Genomic DNA, 21,571 nt, shown 5'->3' with positions numbered 1-21,571 from the left:
CTGTATATATACATTCATATGTAACTATAGACATATATACACATATATGTGTAACTACAGATACACACACACATATATATGTATACACACGCACGTACAGTTGTACTTTGATATCTGTGGGTGATTGGCTCCAGGATGTCTCTCAGATAACAAAATCCATGTGCTCAAGACCCTTATATAAATTGGCACAGTATTTGCATGTAACCTACATCTTCCTGTATACTTTAAGTCATCTCTAGATTACTTATAACTAATATAATATAAATGCAATGTAAATAGTTATATAATTTTTTTCTGTATTATTTTTTAGTGTTATAACGTTTTCTTTTTATTGTTTTTTTCCAATTCATAGTTGGTTGAATCCACAGACTCAGAATCTGCAGCAGATACAGAGGGCCCACTGTACACACACACACACACACACACACACACACGTTTGAAGAACAAAGTATGTGTTCTGAAAAACTTAAAACTGTGGTCTCAAGAAATGGAAAAAAATCAGTGAAAATTGACAACATATCACTCCACCAAAATAGGTAATTTATCAACTATATCACCACTCAAGAAAGCTTTTAATACCATGCTTAATATCCAGCAATATATATTTCTCCCTCCTTTAAAACAAAGAAAAAAATTCTTTATGCACAGAAGAAAATGACATCCAGAAATTTACTGATAGTTTATTTTCAGGAAACCATTTAGAGCAAGGAAGGGGAAATACAGTTTAAAACACGCACGCACACGCACACACACACACACACACACACACAAATGCTAATTATCATTGTAATTCTTGCTGAGATGCTTAAAAATTAAATACATTTCCCCTGAAGATTTTGGGCCTGTTCCATTTGGAATTAACCAGCTTTTTCAATAATAGGAATTAAAAGACATTAATCTGTCTGATTGCTGGCATAATGATGATTGCAAAAATGGAAATAACATGTTATAATTGGAGTCCTGAACTCAGAAAAGTACCGCATTTCTGACCACCCCTAGAAATAAAAATTGATGTCAGTAATGAGTATTGGGAGTCCTAGAGCTAATTTCTATGTCTATCAGTCATCCTACCTTCCTTTTATACAGTTTTTTAACTTTTTATTTTGAAACAGTTTCAGACACATAAAAAAGTTGAAAGAATTGTACAAATAATTCCTGTACACTCTTCATCCAGATTCCCCAAATGTTCACATTTTGCCATATATGCTTTATTACTTTCCCTTTTTTAAACAAAAACAAGAAAATGAATAAAATACTTAGGAATAAACAAAACAAGTGAAAGACTTGTATCCTGAAAACTACTAAACATTGCAAGAAAAACCTAAATAAATGAAAAGACATCTCTATTTATGGATTACTAGGTTTAATGTTGTTATAAAGGCAATATTCCCTAAATTGATCTACAAATTAAACAAAATCTCTATTAAAATCTCAAATTGTTTTATTATGCACAAATTGATAAGCTTATAGTGAATGACAAGGGCCTCCGAATAGCTAAAACAACCTAGAAAAAGAAAAACAAAGTTAGAGTACTCACATTTTTCCAATCTCAAAACTTAACACAAAGTTACAATAATTAACATTATATGGTACAAACATAGGATAGACATATAGATCATAAAAATAAAAGTAAACTCATACATTTGTGAGCAATCGATTTTGACACAGGGGCCAAGACAAATTTGGGAACAGTCTTTTCAATAAATGATGTTGGGTTAATAGGATATCCACATGCAGAAGTATAAAGTTAGATCCTACTTCACACCATATACAAAAACCGACTTATCACAGGATCAAAGACCTAAATATATATGCTAAAACTAGAACACTTTTAGAAGAAAACATAAGCACAATTCTGTTTGACCTTGGAATAGGTAATGGTTTACTGGCTATGACACAAAAAAGCTCATGTAAGAAAAAAGAAAAAAGAAACTGGACTTCATAAAAATTTAAAATATATCCTTCAAAAGCTAACATCAAGAAAGTGTAAAGAAAGATACAGTGGCTCATGCCTGTAATCCTAGCATTTTGGGAGGCTGACGTAGGCAGATCACGAGGTCAGGAGTTCAAGACTAGCCTGCCAACATGGTGAAACCCCGCCTCTACTAAAAATACAAAAATTAGCCGGGTGTGGTGTGCGCCTGTAATCCCAGCTACTCGGGAGGCTGAGGCAGAAGAATTGCTTGAACCCAGGAGGTGGAGGTTTCAGTGAGCCGAGACCTCACCACTGCACTCCAGCTGAGGCAACAGAGCAAGACTCCATCTAGGAAAATAAAAAACAAAGATAGTGTAAAAATCTGCAAAAGGGAGGAAATGTTTTTCAAATCATGTATCTGATAAGGTTCTAGTATCAAGTATATATAAAGAAATCTCAGCGGGGCACAGTGGCTCATAATCCCAGCACATTGGAAGGCTGAGGCGGGTGGATCACCTAAGGTCAGGAGTTCAAGCCCTGGCCAACATGGTAAAACGCTGTCTCTACTAAAAATGCAGAAATTAGCTGAGCATGGTGGCTCATGCTTGTAATCCTAGTTACTTGAGAGGCTGAGGCAGGAAGATCACTTGAACCCAGGAGGCGGAGGTTGTGGTAAGCTGAGATTGCGCCACTGCACTCCAGCCTGAGTGACAGAAAGAGACTCAGTCTCAAAATATATATATATATATATATATATAAAATATATACATATATAAAATATACATATTATATATACATATATATAAATAAATCTTATAAATCAACAATCAGGCCAGGCACGGTGACTCACGCCTGTAGTCTCAGCACTCTGGGAGTCCGAGGCAGGAGGATCATGAGGTCAGGAGATCAAGACCATCCTGGCTAACACAGTGAAACCCTATCTCTACTAAAAAATACAAAATATTAGCCGGCCGTGGTGGCGGGCGCCTGTAGTCCCAGCTAATCGGGAGGCTGAGGCAGGAGAATGGCACGAACCCGGGGGCGGAGCTTGCAGTGAGCCGAGATCACACCACTGCACTCCAGCCTCAGCAACAGAGCGAGACTACATCTAAAAATAAATAAATAAATAAATAAATAAATAAATAAATAAATAAAATAAATCAACAATCAAAAGACAAATAACCCAATTTAAATATGGCAAACAATCTGAACAGACATTTCTTCAAAGAAGACACCCAGTGTCTCAAACACATGAAAAGATACACAGCACTATTAGTCACCAAGGAAATACAAAATCAAAACCACAAAGAGATGCCACTTCACACCCACTAGGAAGGCTATAATAAAAAAGACAGATGATAAGAAGTGTTGACAAGGATGTGGAAAAAGTGGAATCCTTATTCATTGCTGGTGGGAATATAAAATGGTGCATTAGGCAGTTCTTCAAAATGTTAAGTCCAGAGTTACCACATGACCCAGACATTTCATTCCTAGGCATACACCCAAGAAAACTGAAAATGTGTCAACAACAAACTTGTTCACAAATGTTCATATCAGTATTATTCATAATAGTCAAATGGTAGAAAAAACCCAAATGTTCATCAACTGATGAAAGTGTAATATTCAAATAATGACTGGAATGATATTCAGCCATAAAATGAAATAATATGGATGAATCTTGAAAATATTATGCTAAGTGAAAGAAGCCAGGCACAAAGGCCATACTGTATGATTCTATTTATGTGAAAAGTACAGAGTAGGTAGGCAACTCCATAAAGACAGAAAGTAAATTAGCGGTTGCCAGGGCCTGGTGGAGGGGAAATGAACAATGACAATGCACAAGGGGTTTCCCTTCAGGGTGATCAAAGTTCTGGAACTAGACGGTAGTGATTGTTGCAAAAGATATTGTACAAAGTACTAAAAACTACTTAATTGTATGTTTTAAAAGAAAAAAAGGTACTATATTTATATCTTTTTTTTAAGTATTTGAGGGAAAAAAAAAGTGTTAGAAAACTCTGTGAGTAAAAAGAGAAAGAAAAGAGAAAATAGCAAGACAGACACTTGGGGGAACTCTCACCTATGTGGAATAAAGAGGAAGAAGAGGCCAGAGAAGCAATCAGAGAGAAAACGGAGTTTATAAAATCAAATGGAACACTATTAGGGTCAGAAGTCTCAAAATCTTTCGGAAAATCATTCTGAGTGATGAGCATGCTTAATACAAGTCTCACCCAGTTTAAATTCGCTCTCTTAAAAAGAAGCCTGCTTACTACTCCATCCTGCTTCTCCGGTTGGAGACCAATCCTGAACATTATTAAAAATAATTAAGCTACGTTTCTTTCACACTGTTCCATAAGTCAGGCTTTCAATATCTGTCTGATCTTTTCTTCATTAGATAGGATTAATAAAGATTGACTCAATAGATTTATTTGTTTTCATTATTATTTTTTTTTTGAGACAGAGTTTTGCTCTTATAGTCCAGGCTGGAATGTAGTGGCTCAATCTCAGCTCACTACAACCTCTGCCTCCCGAGTTCAAGCGATTCTCCTGCCTCAGTCGCCCAAGTAGCTGGGATTACAGACACCCGCCACCACACCCAGCTAATTTTTGTATTTTTAGTAGAAACCAGGTTTCACCATGTTGGCCAGGCTGGTCTCGAACTCCTGACCTCAGGTGATCCACCCACCTCGGCCTCCCAAAGTACTGGGATTACAGGCGTGAGCCAACGCGCCCGGCCCACAGTAGTATTTTATGGAATATATGCAGAAGAGCAAAAACAAAAACAAAAGTTTCTTGTTTTTCAAAAATAGTCTAATAAGCGAGAGCATTTTAGAAAAGAACAAGTGGATGTATAAATCAGTTTGTTTTCAAACACTTTCCCTGTACCATTTTGTGTTATGTTATTTTCTAGGGCATCAGAAACCGCTATGCTGTAAGCAGACTGGACAGCCAAGAGATAGTCTTGGCACTACTCTGAAATAAGATATGTCAGGTCTACCCTTCTATACTGCGTGACCGGCCTAGTTAAGAGTAGATATATACATGACAGTAAAGAGATACAGCATCAACATGGATGCTAGGTGTTATCACCTCATTAGCAATGTTTCCTGTGTCAATGATATGCATGCTAAATAAAAAAGACTAACATATGAAAAGATAAAGAATTCAAAAATAAAACCAAGCTAAGCAGTATGATACCAATTTGCACAATTAAGTTGGAAAGACCAAACAGTACAAGCTTACACATTCACTTTTAAAACTATTTTATTTTCTAAAAATAATTCCTAAATTATTTGTTATTTCTATTCTAAAATTCAAATTATATTTTACCTTATTGGTTCCAAAGTAATCAAAACCTCTATAAGACTGTATTTTGAGCTCTCAGGGTAATATTATCCAGTAATCTGGATTTAAGCCTGAGCATCTAGAAGTCATCAAGAAACATTTCTATCACAATACTTTAATATTTGCATAAAGTATATTTGTCTCATGCCCTTTAGCCTCACAAATATCAGAGTGATTGATACCTATTAAAAGAAAGTTACAAGGCACATATTTTTCTCCTAAGAAGAATAAGCATCAAATAAATTTTAAGAGAGAAGTCCATTTACATATTTCAACAAAGAGCAACTTAGGGATTTGAATTACAAGGGGAGAAAACATGAGGGATCAAAATAATAGGTGCTTCCAATATTTTAAGAAAACTGCCATAATACTAACGATTCTTCTATTAGCTTTGTCTACAATAAGAATCACTACCATTTATGGAGTACTTGCTATGTGCTAGATGCTACATATAAATTATCTCATTTAATCCTCAAAAATAATATTTTCCCTATTTTACAAATTAGGTAAATAAGACTTAGTCAACTACTTTGTTGAAGGACACACAAGGTATAAGGCAGAACAGGATTCTGAACCCAAGTTGGTCTAAGAATCACTACCATTTATGGAGTACTTACTACATGCTAGGTGCTTCATATAAATTGTCCCACTTAATCCTCAAAAATAATATTTTCCCTATTTTGCAAATTAGGTAAATAAGACTTGGTCAACTACTTTGTTGAAGGACACACAAGGTATGAGACAGAACAGGATTTTGAACCCAAGTTGATCTAATTCCAAAGCCTATTCCTTTGCTATACTATGATGCACATCCTCCATTCTTTTAAAGGAAGGCTGCAAACTCAAAAATGCAAATGGGGCCTTGTAATTAAAATAAAATACATGCTGTGAGTTAAATAGAGAATAAAGTGGTTTTGCAACCAAGTATATACCTGCCTACCTAACCCGGTCTCTTGATATATATTGTAAAAACATAACAAAGCAGTCAAACAAAATACATCCACTGGCCACTAATCTGCTGAACCCATTTTTTAAAATCACCAACTGATAATCAATAGAAGATGAAGAGCAATCCTAGCAAGAAGGTGTTTTTTTAAATGTCATTTTCACATGAGATGTGTAGGGTTGAAACCAGTTACCAATGAGCAAGTGAATAAAATACTGATATTTTTTATGGTAACTCCTTTACTTTTGCCCCTTATATACAAACCTTGTAGCAATAATAAACTCTGTAGAAAAGTATCATTTAATATTGACTGTTTTCTACTTTTATACTTAGTATTTCCAAAGATGCACTTGAAGGGTGAATGTACGCAAGTGTAAAAACAGACTTCTTACCTAACAGATTTACATGCAATAATGGTCGTTATGTACTCAGGGAGTTAAAAGATATAATCAAATCCCTAATTATTGCTCTGAGAGCACTATTAACTACCTGAACACCACCCCTACTCTAAACCAGCAACCCAGGGAGCAGCAGATAACCCTCATAGGCACCCCAACTCCCTGTAGCCTTGGGAATTAGAATCAGGTATTTCTCCTTCCTACAGCCTACAGTCCTCCCACTGACAATTCCCCACTCCACACAAGGGCAAAACCTAGGTGGTAAAATGGCAGAGGTGTGACAGAAAAGGAAGGGCATGGGGAAAGTCTGAGTAGATGGACACCACTGTTAAATTCCAAGCTCTGGCTGGGCAGTGGTCCATAGAAGCACTTGGCAATCTAGGATTCCCAGGAGGCTCCTCCATAAGGCACAGCACAGTAAAAATACTTAGACTACTGCCAGACCAAGTCCCTACTCTAAAAAACACTGTCAGTGGTCTAGGGCTGAAGTGCCAAAATGCAATAGATCAAAATTATCAAGACTCAGGAAATAGAACATAGAAAATTCAGTTCCATATGCAGAAGAGAGTTCAGGAAGTCAATATATAATGTTTAAAAATATTATTTTTATGACAGTCAAGGCCCACCAAATGTGTACAAACACTAAACAAAAGAGGTTACCCATAATGTCAGGTATTATAAGAATAAGTTATACAACTAAGTAGGTATTTAGACTAAATAAAACTGCTGATTTATAGACTGAATAATACATTATTGATCTGGGCACTCACTAAATGACACTGCCAAACACTGCCAAGGATTTTATACATAACCACATTTTCAACCTATCCTAATATCATATTTGCTTCTATTTTAATGAGTATTATGTACCTAAGTATATCACTGTATCAGGCTTTTAACACTGACCTTAATCACTATGTTTTTAAAAAAATATTTATTAGAAAGTGGAATAATATTTCATGTCTTTAGCTCATTTTCTCTGTTCTCTATCTACTCAACAGGTCACGTTAAATGTCTGCCATCTAAAAATCCATCACTAGAATTATTGAGTGGTTCAAAAAGAAGTATATACTTTAGTTGAAGTTTGTGACTCATATATACACTTTCATGTGTATTTCTTTCAAATAAAAAAATATGCATCTGAGCACAGCTGACATTCTGACACAGAAAATATACATCTTCCCTAGTCTCACCCATAACTTACTATTATAACAACCAAAGTGTCACATTGACACTCATATCATATTCATAGTTTATTGTTTATAAGGAATCCATTAAACCAACACATTACTCCTATGTATTCTAGAACTACCTGATATAATGTGAAGGGGGAAAGGGTAGAAATCACACAATTAATCCTTATTTAGAGATAATTTTTATAGCATATAAAGTGAAAAATAAATTCAAATAAATGAGAGAGAATTCTAAAAACAATAATTTAAATCACCATTGTTCCTAAAGCAATAGCTTGATTTCTTTGCATTCAAGTATAAGCTTTCAGCAGCAAATACTGAATAATATGGTAGCTTAATTTATCTTTAATCTGCTTCAAATTAAATCATTTTTAAACTTCCAGTTAGAAATTCTCGAGCTGTGAGTTTCTATTACTGCACAGCAATTATAAGCTCCCAGCTGTGCAATAAATATTACCTGAACAGAACTTCTTAAAATACCCTTTACAATTAAATACCTAGTAATCATTAAACAAGGCAAGAAATAGAAGGTTTGGGGTTTCGGGGGGAGATGAGCGAGCAAACATTGTTTTACAACAGGTTTCTGGAAACTATAAACTCAAATAGCAGATTACTAATTACTGGGAAGGAGATGGGATCTTGGTTCTAAGAATCTCTGTAACAACTTGGATATAGATGTTATAGAGCCTAACTAAATTATTCCTTGCAAAGACAGAGGTGTAATATTCTCAGCAAAGTCCTGTAGAGTACACCCAGTCAGTTGACAGTCATCTATGGTAAAGTCATTCATGGGGGCTTTCAGTAGAACAGAGGGAGAAATTCCAACATATTCGGCATACTCTCTAAAGAAAAAGGAAAAAAAAAAAAAAAAGACTGGCAAGACGACAGTGATCCAGCAAGATATGTCTCCTACATCACAAAAGATGTAGGAGGCTGCTTTAGAACTGGCTAAAAAAGTTCCCTGGAAGACAGTAACAGATTTTTTTTTTAAGGCAACATAAATTATAACAATAGGATGTCAACATCATACTTTTTTTTTTTTTGCTGGTTTATAAAGTACTGAGTGAGCTATGTTCTTCAGGGGTAAAAAAAAAAACTTTCTAAAAATGTCTTAAATGTTTAAAATAAAGGGTAAGTTTATCAGGGGAAATGTACATAAATAATAATTTAAAATTTTTATTAGAAGACAGACAGCATGAAACTTGATGATACTCAGAATTTAGTCTAGATCAGAATGATATGTATGTCCAAGAATTTTGGAATATTAGAGTATTTTCTAATGACCCCGGGGGCAATAGAAGAATACAGAATCAAAATCCTATTTCCTGGTACTATAGCTAGATTATATACCCAAACTCTCCTTTAATTAATAATTATTAATCTGGCCGGGCATGGTGGCTCACACTTGTAATCCCAGCACTTTGGGAAGCCGAGGCGGGTGGATCACCTGAGGTCAGGAGTTCAAGACCAGGCTGACCAACATGGAGAAACCCCATCTCTACTAAAAATACAAAATTAGCTGGGCACGGTGGCGCATGCCTGTAATCTCAGGTACTCAGGAGGTTGAGGCAGGAGAATCGCTTGAATGCGGGAGGCGGAGGTTGTGGTGAGCCGAGATGGCACCCTTGCACTCCAGCCTGGGCAACAAGAGTGAAACTCCGTCTCAAATAATAATAATAATAATAATAAATCTATTATACCAATGGCTGATATCCCAATAAAAAGAGACAGGCATACACTATGTGCCCCCTAACAGAAGTACACAATAACTTAAGATGTGCTCTTGCAATGTTTTTTCAAAGAAGATATATGAATGGCCAACATGCACATGCAAAGATGTTCAACTTAATTAGTCATCAGGGAAATGCAAATTAAAGCAACAATTTAATATCATTCTTCACCCAAAAGAATGGTTATAATAAAAGTTATACATTAACAAATGTTGTCACAGATGTGGAGAAAGTAAAGCACTCATACATTGCTGATAGGAGTGTAAAACAGTGCAACCACTTTGGAAACAGTTTGGCAGATCCTTAAAAAATTAATCATAGGCCAGGCAGTATGGCTCACTGCTGTAATCCCAGCACTTTGGGAAGCCAAGACCAGAGGATTGCTTGAGCCCAGGAGTTCAACACCAGCCTGGGCAATACAGGGAGACCCGTCTCCACAAAAAATTTTTAAAATTAGCTAAATGTGGTGACGCATGGTTGTAGTCCCAGCTACTTAAAAGGCTGAGATGGGAGGATCACTGGAGCCAAGGAGTTCAAGGCTGCAGTGAGCCATGACAGTGCCACTGTACTCCAGCCTGAAGTACAGAGCAAGACCCCATCTCTTTAAAAAAACAAACAAAAACATTAATCAGGCCATGCATGGTGGCTCACACCTGTAATCCCAGCACTTTGGGAGGCTGAGGCAGGTGGATCGCCTGAGGTCAGGAGTTCGAGACCAGCCTGACCAACATGGTGAAACCCCGTCTCTACTAAAGTACAAAAATTATCCGGGCATGGTGGCGGGCGCCTGTAATCCCAGCTACTCAGGAGACTGAGGCAGGAGAATTGCTTGCATCCGGGAGGTGGAGGTTGCAGTAAGCCAAGATCACACCATTGCATTCCAGCCTGGATAACAAGAACGAAACTCCATCTCAAAAAAAAAAAAATGTTAATCATAGAATTACATTATCTAGCAATTCAATTCCTTGATGTCTATATACACAAGAAAAATAAAAACTTGTGTTGCACAAAAATTTGTACACCAAAGTTTACAGTAGCATTATTCTTAGCCAAAAACGTATATTAATTGGTGAAAGGCCAAACAAAATACGGTGTATTCATACAATGGAATACTATTCAGCATTAAGAAAGAACCAGTCATTGACACATGCTACAACATGGATGAACCTCAAAACTATGCTCAGTGAAAGAAGCCAGATACAACAGAACACATATTGTATGATTCCATCTATATTAAGAATCCCCAAAAAGCCAATTTATAAAGACAGAAGTAGATTAGTGGTTGTCTAGGTCTGAGGGTGAGTATAAGGACTTACTATAAATAGGCACAAAGTTTATTTTCAGAGTAATCAAAATGTTCTATTGAATTAGACTGCTGTAACAGTTGTAAAACTGTAACTATAGTAACTATACATAGTTCACTTAAAACCAGTGTATTTTATATTAAATATTATGTACATTTCACCTCAATAAAGCTTATTTTTTTTAAAGTCATCTTACCAAAAAATGTCTAAATCAGATTAAGCTTGCAGATCTAACTACAGGGAGAACGTGCAGGGAGCAAGATGAACATATTAATGATACCACAAGGATAAAATAAGCAAAATCTAGACTATGGGAAACTATACAAGATAATCAACCCTGTTTCTTTGACAAAACATTGCAAAAAGGGGGTTGGGAGAGAGAAAGAATCTATAAATTAAGAGAGATCTAGAAATATAACAATTACCAAAATATATGAAATTAATCTGCATCACATTCAAATACATTAAACTGTAAGACAACAGGGGAAATAAATATTTATTGGATATTATTTTTAAGAAATGATTATTAATTTGGAGGGATAGAATAAATATGTTGTGCTGAGTCCTTATCTTTTAGATATATATACTGAATTATTTACTGAAATAATGTCTGAGATTTGCTTCAAAATAATCTGAAAGGGTGTGACTAGAAAGTAAACAGTTCAAATGAATCAAGACTGGCCATGAGTTGACCACCGTGGAAGCTGAGTAATGGTTACATAGGACTTATTATTTTCTCCACTTTTCTGTATGTATAAAATTTTCTACCAAAAAAGGTGTTTGTTTTGTTTTGATTTTTTAAGAAGGAGTCTAGCTCTGTTGCCAGGCTAGAGTGCAGTGGCGCAATCTCGGCTCACTGCAACCTCCGCCTCCCAAGCTCAAGTGATTCTCCTGCCTCAGCCTCCCAAGTAGCTGGGACTACAGGTGCCTGCCATCATGCTTGGCTAATTGCAGGCACCAGTCGCAAGTCCTGGAGAGGCTACCCATACTTCTGACTGACCAGCTATAAATCAGGGGTCTCCACAACAACCTCTTCATGCTCAGTAGTTTGCTAGAAAGACTCACAAAATACTGTACTTATATTTACGGTTTATTATAAGAGATACAACCCAAGAACAGTCAAGTGAAGGAGATGCATAGGGCAAGTTAAGATAGGGAAGAGGGACACACAGTTCCCATGCCCTCTCCATGTGAACGAACCTCCCAGTACCTCCATGTGTTCAATCCAGTTCACCCAACACTGCTGCTTAAGGAAGAGCTCCTATAGGACTCAATCTCCAGCTTCTACTTCCCCAAGAGGTTGGTTAGTGAAACTGAAAATTTCCATCCTCTAATCACATGGTCTGTCTGGTGACCAACCACATCCTGAGGCAATTCAGTGGCTCCACTCTAAGTCACCTCACCAGCATAAATTTAGGTGTAATCAAAAGGAACTTCTTATGACTAACAAAACACTCTCCTAACACTCAGGAAACTCCATGAGTCCGAGGAACTCTGTGCCAGGAACACAGACAAAGACCAAACATAAAATTTACTATACCTCAGCCAGGATATTAAGTTCCTCTCCAGGTGGGCCTTTCCACAGGACTATACAGACATCCTCTGGGTACAGTGGAACAGCTGGCTTCCTCCAGAAAGAACAATCCAAGTACCAAGGCAGAAGTTTGTAATTCTTTTCATGACCCAGCCTCAGAAGTCACAAATCATCACCATCCACTGTATTCTATTGCTGACATAGAGTCAACCAGCCATAATTCAGTGTGGAAGGGGACTACACTAGCATGGAAATACCAGGAGCCTTGGCTCATTGGAGGCCATTTTGGAGATTAGCTACCACGATATACAATTGATTCTGGTTATAGCAATAGTTATGTTCTACCATGTCACTGCAAACACTGAATTAGCCAATACTGAACCACTTAGCGAATATGAGAAATACAAGGTTAGGTTCCTGTAAGCCTCTGGTCACAACATTTTCATCAACTGATCAATATATAATCTTGTTTAATGTGTGTTTCTCTTTAAAGTACCTTCTTTTATTTTATTTTATTTTTGAGATGAAGTCTCGCTCTGTCGCCCAGGCTGGAGTGAAGTGGTGAGATCTCGGCTCACTGCAACCTCCGTTTACTGGGTTCAAGCAATTTTCCTGCCTCAGCCTCTGAGTAGCTAGGACCACAGGCACATGCCACCACACCCGGCTAATTTTTGTATTTTTAGTAGAGACAGGGTTTCACCATGTTGGCCAGGCTGTTCTCAAACTCCTGAACTCAAGTGATCCACCTACCTCGGTCTTCCAAAGTGCTGGGATTACTTACAGGTGTAAGCTAACATGCCCGGCTGCTAAAGTACCTTATTTTATATTATTGATTCATTAACATTGAACTCATGGTCAACAGTCTAAATAAGGCTTATTCAAAACACATATTTTCTCCAAAAGGTACAGCGTAGCCTTCTTGCACTTACAAACACTAGACAACACTTCAGCACTTCATATGGTACCATTTAAACAGCCATACCACCAAGAAAAAGCACAAAAAAAGTGAAAAAATCATGCCACTAAATAGCAAAAAGGATGCTTATTTACTGTGTAACAGCTGGAACAGGAAGGCAGAGTGTTGCTTTTTTCCCACCTCATCTGGGAAGATGAATGACTGGTAACTCAAATTTTTTGCTGCTCTGCAAGTAGCCACAAAAACAACACAAGTATTAATCTGGGGGTTAAAAATATAATTCAACAAGTAGGTGAATTTGCAAACACAGAATCCATGAATAATGATGAATAACGAGGATCCAATGAATATACAAACAGACAATACCAGAGAAGCAACAGGTTTTAGAAGTGTTCAATATTTTTATATTGAAATACTTGAATTAAATTCCTAAAGTCCACATCAATATAACAGCAGGTAACATTTTATCTTCTATGGAGAAAACCAGTAGATTCTTATTTTGGTTTAAAAAAGACCTAACAGGCCAAGAGCACAGTGGATCACGCCTATAATCCCAGCAATTTGGGAGGCCAAGGCAGGTGGATCACCTGAGGTCAGGATTTTGAGACCGGTCTGCCCAATATGGTGAAACCCTATCTCTACTAAAAATACAAAAATTAGCCAGGCGTGAGGGCTAATCCCCACTACTTGGGAGTCTAAGGTGGGAGAATCGCTTGAATCCAGGAGGCGGAGGTTGCAGTGAGCCGAGATCGTGCTGCTGCACTCCAGCCTGGACGACAAAGTAAGACTCTGTCTCAAATAAATCAATAAATAACTTAACAGTTAAGTCCAATATACTGTAATTTCTTAATTTAATCAGTCAACAATACAGAGAATTTTATTTTTAAAAACATCACAGAAAATCTATTAAAAGATGAAAAGCTTCATAATCGAGCTTATCTAATAAATTGACAAGGAACTCATTTACAATTCTAGCTCTCCTAAAATAGGATGGTACCTTTAAAAATGGAAAAAGTAGAAGATGAACCATCTAAAGCAGAAACCAATACTAATAAGAACTCACAATACTTACATACTGGGGGTTGTGGCAGTTTCTAAATCTGGTACAGTAACAATCATTCCTAGTCTAATTGTTTCCGTTAGTTAATGAAGGAGGATCAATGGTCAAATAACAGATAATTAAGTATCACAGTGATCCTATTTGCATGTTAAATGTAATTTATTTTTAAGTACAACAGAGAATCATTCAGACTGCATTATTTGATCAAATCTGCCTTCCATCTAGAAAGGTGGTAGAACGAAAGATGATAGGAAACATATTTAAACAGAATACAGGACAGTTTTGATTTCACACAAAGAAGAAAGAACATTCTTGACTACTTTCTTCCAATTTGGCTCACAGAGAAGACATGGACTCTGTGACAGTCAAAGTTTGGCAAAAAGGTAAATTAAAAATTAATGCACAATACAGAAAAAGACAAAGACAGCAACTACTATGAGGTAAATAACAGAAAATTACGAGATGACAAGCAGAAAGAAAGAATACAATGATTAAAGAGGTACTGGCAAAAATATTGAGGTTAAGAAAAAAATGAATTAAACCCACAACAATTTTAGAGTATTTTATACTGACAATTTGTACAACCAGAAACAAAAAAAAAAATCTACCTTTGTTATGGTTTAACTTAATCAGATTTTGGCATACTCCTTAAGATAACAGATTAAAATTCCTACAAATGCCTAGTATATTCCCTTTTATAGAGTAAACACATACATACAAAAATCTAAGAACATAAACTCTTCTTATATTATCTGTAAATTTAGAATCTCTAAAAGGCTTAATTTTCATATCATTAATACCCAAATTAGTGAGTAATTTGGAGACAGTTTATGTCCTAGAATAATCTAACTCAACAAGGGTATTTTTACATGGGTTTGGATCATTCATATGGTACAATCCTCCTTAATAAAATACTTTTGTCATCTATACTCAGGAAAAAAGAAGGGAGGGAAGGGGAAAAGAGAGGAAGAAAGAGAGAGAATTAGAACAGGAACCCAGCTGTCACAGTCATGTAAGTGTACAGTAACAACTTTGAGTAGCCATGGACAACTGTCCAAATCTCCAAATCTAATTCAGTTAATAGTAAAGGGGTTGGGCGAGGTGTCTCATGCCTGTAATCCTAACAATTTGGGAGGCTGAGGTGGTGTATTGCTCGAGCTCGGAAGTTTGAGACCAGCCTGGGCAACATGGCAATCCTGTCTCTACAAAAAATACAAAGTAGCCAGGCATGCTGGTCCACACCTGCAGTCCAAGCTGCTTGGGGGCTGAGGCGGGAAGATCACATGAGCCCAGGAGGTTGAAGCTGCAGTGGGCCAAGATCACATCACTGCACTCTAGCCTAGCTGACAAAGTGAGACTCTATCTCAAAAAATAAACAAATAAATAAATAAATAAGAATGAAATATATTAACCACATTAAGCCTGTTGACTATGCGTTTAACAAAATTACTGTGCTTAAATTCACCACTTAAGAGATGTTAACCAAATGGCTTTCCTCCAGACATTACATAGTGTATAAATAAAACTTGCACCGCAGGGGTCAAAACCGAAAGTCAAAGCACTTTACCAAGCCTTATTACTTCTTTAATCCCTTACTCATGGTTAAGCCCCCTTTAAAAAAAAAAAAGTGAGCAAAGAAAATAAATGAACACAGGAGAAATGTCAGTTACTCCAGTGTAGATGCTTATAGTCAACTAACATCTCAATCACTCATTTAATTTTTTTAAATTAATTAATTTATTTATTTTGAGATGGAGTCTCACTCTGCTGCCGAGGCTGGAGTGCAGTGGCGTTCTCAGCTCACTGCAACCTCCGCCTCCTGGATTCAAGTGATTCTCCTGCCTCCGCCTCCGCCTTCCAAGCAGCTGGGATGACAGGCATGTACCACCATGCCTGGCTAATTTTTTGTATTTTTAGTAGAGGCGGGTTTTCACCATGCTGGCCAGACTGGTCTCGAACCCCTGACCTCAGGTGATCCACCCGCTTTGGCCTCCCAAAGTGTTGGGATTACAGGCGTGAGCCACCAAGCCCAGCCCAATCACTCAATCATTTTATAGTAAAGCTGGAAAGTGAAATCCACACAACTTTGGGAATAAGTTGCTCCGTAAGGTGAACTTCCTCCTGTTGCACATATGTATACAACCTAGTTATATTACTATTACTGAAGGCATCTCAGACAACCAACGAAAGATCAGCTTGCCTCGTATAATCCCATTTATTTGCCAAAGGGAGCCTATGTGCTCATATATATTTTAATGGTTTGTTCATATTCACTTACCACTTTACTGTTTATATAAACTAGCTTTTCTTTACTTTACTTTTTTTTTTTTGAGACGGAGTCTCATTATGTAGTCCAAGCCAGAGTGCAGTGGTACAACTGCAACCTCCACCTCAAGCGATCCCCCTGCCTCAGCCTCCCAAGTAGCTGGGACTATAGGCACGCCCCACCACGCCCAGCTAAGTTTTTGTATTTTTAGTAGAGGCGGGGTTCCGCCAAGTTGCCCAGGGAGGTCTGTAACTCCTGAGCTCAGGCGATCCGCCCACCTCGGCCTCCCTAAGTGCTGGAATTACAGGCATGAGCTACCGCGCCCAGCCATAAATTAGCTTTAAAAGGGCAGAATAGGCGATAGAGATGAAGACAATTAGAATATTCAATCCTCCGAATATAAAAGTTCAAAATAAAACGATTGTGTTGTCTACCAAAAGTATCTACATTGACAAAACCAATTTTAAGAAAGACTTAATTACAGCTAAAATTTGTAACCTCATAAATTATTCAAGTTGTATGAAATAAATGAACCGATCTTAAAGATGGAAACAGCCAAAGGCTACTGCTAAAAGGAAACATTTCATGCTATTAAGTAATTTTGGCATTCATGCCAACCCTTTATATAGACATCTCCACCTGCGGGTTAGCCTGACACACACCTGCTGAGACCAAGTTGATGTGGAAAAGGTTACTGCCATCCATCACAGTGAAAATTAATAGCTTTATAATACTTGAAGAAATAATGGCATGGCACAGCAATCTTGTAGCAAATATAATTTGTTACCAAAAAAAAGCGTAGGCAAAGTCCATCCATAACATTCCCTTCTCATGGCCACCTACATGTTAATTCATTATTCAAATGCCAAAGACAGCAGCAGGCACACAAACTCAGCCAATAAGTCACCATTATAAAAGCTGCATAAACATTTCCTGTTCAATCACCTAAGAATAATAGAATGAGACAAGAAGATGTTTTCCAAGTATCTCAGTAATAAAACCTTTAACAGCTTTGAAAACAGCATGATTACATGCAAAAATGGCCGCAACCAGTATTTTTTGAGCATCTCATGGAATAATTTATATATCCCAAATTTTCTCTAATTATTTTTGAACATAAGAAAACAAAGAATGCAATCTGACTATAAGTGGTAAGCATTATATAGCTAAATAAAGACTGCAAGACTTCACCTACATCAATTTGCAAAGGATAAACTCAAAATCCTCTTAGGACTACAGAGCTTGAATATAACAAGTAAATAAGGACAACCATTCCTCTCTGTTGTGAAAAATCAAAGTATAATCTGTATTATTTTCTGGAAGTACCTTTTTAAAGCCCTCTGAATATAACTCCATGGCAACTGTCTGTGTTTTTTCCAATAGGAACTTAAAAAAGAAATCTTGCTAATGGAAAATATACTGAAAATTTGCAATAATCAATAAAATTTGCAGAATTACCTATCTTATCTCAGTAGAAACAAAAACTATTACTTCTCTCACTATAGAAAAGAATGCTATTTTCCTATCCAATATACACTCTCTCTTCCTTCCTCAATAATGGATCCCCAATTTTATTTGGAGTAGCAATTCATCTAGGTTAGTTTCCCGGTTTCCCTTATAGTTAGGTATGACCGTGTGTGTGTTTTGGCTAATGGGTGCAAATGTGTGGGACTTTCTGGGAAAGTCACTTATAGGTAGTTGGCTTAACTGAAGCGTGGAGTCACTGGTCCATTTCCTCTTTGCTGCTACCTAAGAATACTGATGTAATGGCAGAAGGTCCTGTAGGCACAGTTGTCCATAAGGTCAACTGGCCATGCCAGAAGATGATAGGAAGAAGAGAAAACTGGTCCCTAATGACTACCTGTTCCTGTCTCCAGTCTTCTTTTACAAACTTCTATTTTGTTTAAGTCACTTTTATTTTTGGTTTTTGTTTTATGCTGTCTAACTTAAAACTAATATACTCCCTTTTTTATTCTTTTTTTAATCAAAGTCACAATTTGGACCCTAACGTAATCCTGCTCAGAGCGAGGGAAAAAAGGCAAGCCTTTTCAAACATAACTCTGTCTACCAGCCAGCTATTATGGCAAGGGAAAAAAGAAAGCATCTAGATAAATATCTATCAAAATTAACTATAAGAGAAATATTCTCTTTCCTTATTAGCCCTTATTTTTTAAGATACTAGAAAATAAGTTACTATAAAAAGTGGTGGTCTGGGGGCTGAAAACAAAACAAAACAAAATCCTCTTTTCTACATTTTTTAGTTTTCTGGCATATTTTTGAAGATTTTACAGTCCATAATGAGTCAAATGCCTATTTGTTTTTTGAATAAACAATGGACTTGTCATCTGATATATGTTTTTAAACTTAAGTATTACAGAAAACATCACTATCCATTTGTAAAAAACTCATTCTGGAAAATACCTTTCCCTTGTGTTTGCTATAAAATAACTTTCCATAGAGCTTTTTGGTAATTTTGGCATGAAAAACGACAGCATTCATTTATTTCGACTTCAAAATCAATGGCCCAGAACTTAAAACATATTTTTACAAAGATGTTAAACTTACTATATCAGGTAATAACAAAAGGATACTAAATAATAACAGTTCTAACCTAACTCCTGTTGTATGAGTATGCAATTATTCTAGCTGACAGCTCTGAAGAAGCACTAAATTTTTCAGGTCATCTAAAATATGTGTGTATAGTTGCTATGTATAAATCCATGGGCAAATCTCCTAGAATGATTTAGCAAAAGACTAAAGCACATTGCTTCTAAAAACTCAATAGTGATTATTTAAACTGATAACCATTAACTGCATTATTCCAAAGTTACATTACATAACCATTTATAAACAACGGTTTACTCACTGGTCATTTAATAGTTCCTCTACAATTCTTTTACCGCATTCCCAAAATGGGATGTCAAAAATACTTAAATAACCTTAAAAAGTCAAAAAAGCAAATATTAATTAATTCACTGCTTCTCAAATATTTAGAGATTACCTAGTATGTGTCAAGCACAGTGATGACACACAGTATTAGGCAACAGACAGAAATTCTTCTTTCATAAAGCTTTCAAAGTGGAGGAAAGATAAACAATTTTAAAATAGTTTTAAAAATCAATACAGAATGTGAAGAGCTGTAAATGAAACAGAATAACACGGTTTTTAAAAAGGGGAAATTGTAATATATGTTGAACTCATTCCACAGAATGTTTTGTTGGCCCACAAAGAGTCTTAAAAATCAAGATTAGCCAGCCAAGGGGGTAGCAGAAAAATACAGGACTGGTGTCAGAGAAGCTGAGAGAAGAGAGGAAGTGATGAACTTTCTCTCTGTACAGAACCTATCTGTGCAGAGAGGTTAAGTAGGAGGACAGAAAGTGTCCACTGGGCTCAGCAACATGGAGTTCATGGTGACTTTGTCAAGAGCATATTAGAGCATTAGTCACACTGGAGTCAGTAAATGAGAGAGAAAGGAAAATAGAAACTGACCACACAGACAACTCTTGAGACATTCGACAGTGACAAGAATAATAACGAGAGTGAAAAGAAATTATTCTTGGTAGTAGGTAATAATGATACTATAACACCACCTATGATATAACACCTATGACATAACCACCTATAAGGAAACTTCATTTCTTTCATTTCATCATAGGCTCAATGATAGGTGTTTTTGGTTTTGCTTTAGATACCTGTCTCCATTTCAGGTTTCCCTTTCTCTTTTGAAAATTTATTTTTAATTGTATAAGTAATACATGAATGTATTCTACTTGTCAAAAAAAAAAATAGAGATAAAGCAAAGTTATCCTTTAACTACCCCACTTCCCAATCCCAGTTGCATCAGAGGGCTTACACTTACCAATCTCATGTATATCTTTTTCTATATATTTGCATACACTGATACATATGTAGAACCATATATTTGGTTCTTTAGGTATAATTTGTTTACATAAATGTTAACATATTCTATCGATCATTCTGCAATTTGCTTTAGTCCCCTAAAGTATCTTGGGAATCTTTCCATATAAATGCATATAGATCTAGAATAGCAAGTTAATTTAATGATTTGGGTTTTTTTTAAAATCTGCTTCAAAAAACTGCAGCAAGGGCCTGCATAAAAAACACCCTTTTAAAAAATCTGTCTTCCACTCATTCTCAATGAAGGTAGTATCACTCACAATAGGGCAAATGGAATGCAAAAATCTTAGCTATGAAAATGGCTTATGACCCTCCAAAGGCCATAAATATAAATACATTACATCTATGATATTATATACACTACATCTATATTAAAATTATCATAATTAAATATACATTACATCTATATAAAAATAATATACATTATAAATAAATATACATCTATGATATTAAAATTTAATGTTGGGTGATATGGTTTGAATATGTGTTCCTTCCAAATCTCATGTTGAAATGTGGTCTCCAGTCAGGCCTTTTCAAAACTATGAAGCAGATAGTCAGGGCCTGTGAAGTGTGCCAAAGAAATAATCTCCTGCCTTATCGCCAAACAGGAGAACAAAGAACAGGCCATTACCCAGGAGAAGACTGGCAACTAGATTTTTACCCACATGCCCAAAACTCAAGGATTTCAGTATCTACTAGTCTGGGTAGACATTTTCACTGGTTGGGCAGAGGCCTTCCCTTGTAGGACAGAAAAGGCCCAAGAGGTAATAAAGGCACTAATCCATGAAATAATTCCCAGATTTGGACTTCCCGAGGTTTCCAAATGGCCCCGCTTTCAAGGCTGCAGTAACCCAGGGAGTATCCTAGGCATTAGGCATACAGTATTACTTACACTGTGCCTGGAGGCCGCAATCCTCAGGAAAAGTCGAAAAAATGAAAGAAACAAACAACATCTAAAAAAGCTAACCCAAGAAACCCACCTTACATGGCCTGCTCTGTGGCCTATAGCCTAAGAATCCGAAACTCTCCCCAAAAAGCAGGACTTAGCC

At 36.5% G+C, this 21,571-nt stretch overlaps 1 protein-coding gene and 1 long non-coding RNA gene across 5 annotated transcripts in view; both read right to left on the bottom strand.

The window, feature by feature from the left end:
* Nucleotides 1-21,571, bottom strand: part of RASAL2 (RAS protein activator like 2) — a 389,304-nt gene that overhangs the window by 319,992 nt on the left and 47,741 nt on the right. The window lies entirely within an intron of this gene.
* Nucleotides 1,424-14,880, bottom strand: LOC135967446 (uncharacterized). The gene is made up of 2 exons (XR_010581587.2): nucleotides 13,413-14,880; nucleotides 1,424-2,263 (listed from the first exon to the last, which is right to left on the bottom strand). It is a non-coding gene; the product is annotated as an uncharacterized lncRNA (long non-coding RNA).

This window comes from Macaca fascicularis, chromosome 1 (assembly GCF_037993035.2).
Source record: "Macaca fascicularis isolate 582-1 chromosome 1, T2T-MFA8v1.1".
Classification (NCBI taxonomy): Eukaryota; Metazoa; Chordata; class Mammalia; order Primates; family Cercopithecidae; genus Macaca; species Macaca fascicularis.
This window is presented reverse-complemented; position numbering and strand designations above follow the sequence as displayed.